The sequence below is a fragment of the Hordeum vulgare genome, chromosome 7H, assembly GCF_904849725.1.
Source record: "Hordeum vulgare subsp. vulgare chromosome 7H, MorexV3_pseudomolecules_assembly, whole genome shotgun sequence".
Taxonomy (NCBI): domain Eukaryota; kingdom Viridiplantae; phylum Streptophyta; class Magnoliopsida; order Poales; family Poaceae; genus Hordeum; species Hordeum vulgare.
Window position 1 is genome coordinate 403,878,786 of NC_058524.1, and position 3,493 is coordinate 403,882,278.

Genomic DNA, 3,493 nt, shown 5'->3' on the forward strand with positions numbered 1-3,493 from the left:
GGAAAGGTTACTTCCTTCCAGGCTGCGCACAAGGATTTCAATTTATCCCGTGGTCAGACAGCATAAGGTACTAGCGACCATTTGCAAGTTTGAAGAAGTGGACGAGGAGTGTCAAGAAAATAAGGGTGGAAGGCTAGAGCATAACCTTCAATTTTCTTTGAAGATTTAGGAGAGTCGAGAAAATATATAGGTTTTGTAAGTATTTTGAAGGATCTGGAAAGCAGTTTTATCCTAACTAACGTCCGTGCTAACTAAAGGCTTCCTACAGTCAGGATGGCTCTGATACCAGCTCTGTGGGGACCCCGACTTATGAGTCGAGACTGCCGTGCTCAGTGATCCCAGAGATCAATGCTCATCAAACACAGATACCGAATAAAAGAGTCTTATATCCACACGTACCGTTTGATACAATAAATGACCACATGGGTCGAGTCTTACATATATAGGGACTTAAAGACCAACACTCCAAACTGGACCAATTACAGAATTATTGGTTGAATGCGTGAGCCCATGCCATCAGCCTTAACCTACATGCATTCTGACTGGGAAGCGTCCTAGCTCGCAAGAACGTCACCGACTTAATCTTCACCATATCCTATTCTTTCATACCTGGTCAATGAAATAACCAGTGGCAAACCAATGAGTACTTTGAATGTACTCGCAAACAGCCCATGACATGAACAACGAAAGTGAAGGATAACAATATCATGCATCTCTAGTGTAACTCGAGTGGGTGGAATGATCATGAATATGCATCAAGTTAAAGAATTAATCTTGAAGAACAGGTCACAGATATCGATATATCTGCCGAGGGCTGAACCATCCGGGTTCACCCTATATGCCAAGTCACCAAACTTGGTCATATTATTGTTATCATAGCAACACTTCTCTTATCACCACACACACACACACTCACGCACACTTGATTTATGCGGAAATATCAGGACGTAGTTTAAGGAGGATTACCCAACTGTCCTTGACCGTGGACACGACTATTCGAATAGTTTAGACTCTGCGGAGGTAGTACGCTGGACCCACGAGATCCGGGAAACTTCCGTGTCATCCACGACTCGCGGTATATAACATACCCGAGGTAAGTACCCGATCAATGTCTTTCCCCGGACGATACTAGACAAAGAGGTCCACTTGATTGGTACCCTTCCCACATGTTGTACGCCTTACGAGCACCAACTCTGGACAATACCAACCATGCGGGGACCAACGGTGTGACTGGAACTCATAAAAATGGCATAGTCGTCCTACCCGGCACGACCCCATCACGAGAGTGACCACACATCACTCCCGCCACTAGTAATGTGGCTCTTCGCTAGCACCGACCAGAGTAATTAACATAGCCCCGTCCCATAAGGGGTAACATGGTCGTACTGGTAAGGTTGGACGATCGACACATCATAAATCTAATCCCATTTCCGAAACCTTACTCACACAAATACCGGGTGCATCACTTCACCAAAAGTGACCACCTAACTCATCACCACCCTCGGGCATTAGTGGAACCCGACGGGGTTGTCGTAAACTCTTGCTTTATGACAACAACATGCTCATCATAATACTACTGCTATCTTTACTTGTCAACATGGTTTTAGCATGACCCTAAGGGGTAGAGTCAAGCTCAATGCATGTGCTCCGGAGGAGCCTTCGGTAAAATCATATCAAATGATTACCAACCCTTATGATCATATGCAACGGGAATACTTGCTATTTTAACATGCAAAGTAACATATGCTCAGTCGTGGTCAAAGGTGTTGGAAATATGCCATAGAGGCAATAATAAAATGGTTATTATCATATTTCCTTGGTCATGATAATCGTCTATTGTTCATGCTATAATTGTATTAACAGGAAACTGTAATACATGTGTGAATAAATAGATCACAATGTGTCCCTAGCAAGCCTCTAGTTGGCTAGCTCGTTAGTCAATAGATGATCATGGTTTCCTGATCATGGGCATTAGATGTCATTGATAACGGGATCACATCATTGGGAGAATGATGTGATGGACAAGACCCAATCCTAAGCATAGCACTAGATCGTATTGTTCGTATGCTAAAGCTTTTCTAAAGTCAAGTGTCTTTTCCTTTGACCGTGAGATTGTGCAACTCCCGGATACAGTAGGAGTTCTTTGGGTGTATCAAACGTCACAACGTAACTGGGTGACTATAAAGGTGCACTACGGGTACCTCTGAAAGTGTCTCTTGGGTTGGTACGAATGGAGATCGGGATTTGTCACTCCGCGTGACGGAGAAGTATCTCTGAGACCACTCGGTAGAACATCATCATGAGCTGAATGTGACTAAGGAGTTAGTCACACGATGACGTGCTACAGAACGAGTAAAGAGACTTACCGGTAACGAGATTGAACAAGGTATAGGAATATCGACGATCGAATCTCGGGCAAGTTCTATACCGACAGACAAAGGGAATTGTATACGGGATTGATTGAATCCTTGACATCGTGGTTCATCCGATGAGATCATCGTGGAGCAAGTGGGAGCCACCATGGGTATCCAGACCCCGCTGATGGTTATTGGCCTGAGAGGTGTCTCGGTCATGTCTGCATGTCTCCCGAACCCGTAGGGTCTACACACTTAAGGTTCGATGACGCTAGGGTTATAGGGAATTGTTCTATGAGGTTACCGAAAGTTGTTCGGAGTACCGGATGAGATCCCGGACGTCACGAGGAGCTCTGGAATGGTCCGGAGGTAAAGATTGATATATAGGATGGATGGTTTTGGACACCGGAAATGTTTCGGGCGTCACCGGTAATGTACCGGGACCACCGAAAATGGTCCCGGGGGTCCACCGGGAGGGGCCACCAGCCCCAAAAGGTAGCATGGGCCGAAAGAGAGAGGGCAACCAGCCCAAAGTGGGCTGGTGCACCTCCCACAAGGAGGCCCAAGGCGCAGGAGGTGGAGAGGGGGGAACCCTAGGCACTGGTGGGCCTAAGGCCCACCTAAGGGTGCGCCGCCGGCTCCCCTTGCCCTGGACGCCGCACCTCCCATCTGGGCGGGGCTGCCACACCACCTAGGGTGGCAAACCTAGGGGTGGCACCCCCTCCCCTCCTCCTATATATAGTGGGGGTTTTGGGGCTGTTTTACACACAGTTTTCCATCTCCCTTGGTGCAGCCCTGCCCCCCTTCTTCCTCCTCTCGCACGGTGCTTGGCGAAGCCCTGCTGGGAGACGTCGTCTCTCCATCGACACCACGCCGTGGTGCTGCCGGAGATCTTCCCCAACCTCTCCCTCCTCCTTGCTGGATCAAGGTGCGGGAGACGTCACCGGGCTGCACGTGTGTTGAACGCTGATGTGCCGTGGTTCGGCACTAGATCGGAATCACACCGCGATCTGAATTGCCGTGAGTACGACTCCATCATCCGCGTTCTAGCAACGCTTCCGCTTAGCGATCTTGAAAGGTATGAAGATGCACTCACCCCTCTCTCATTGCTGGTCTCTCCATATGAAGATCTGGATATG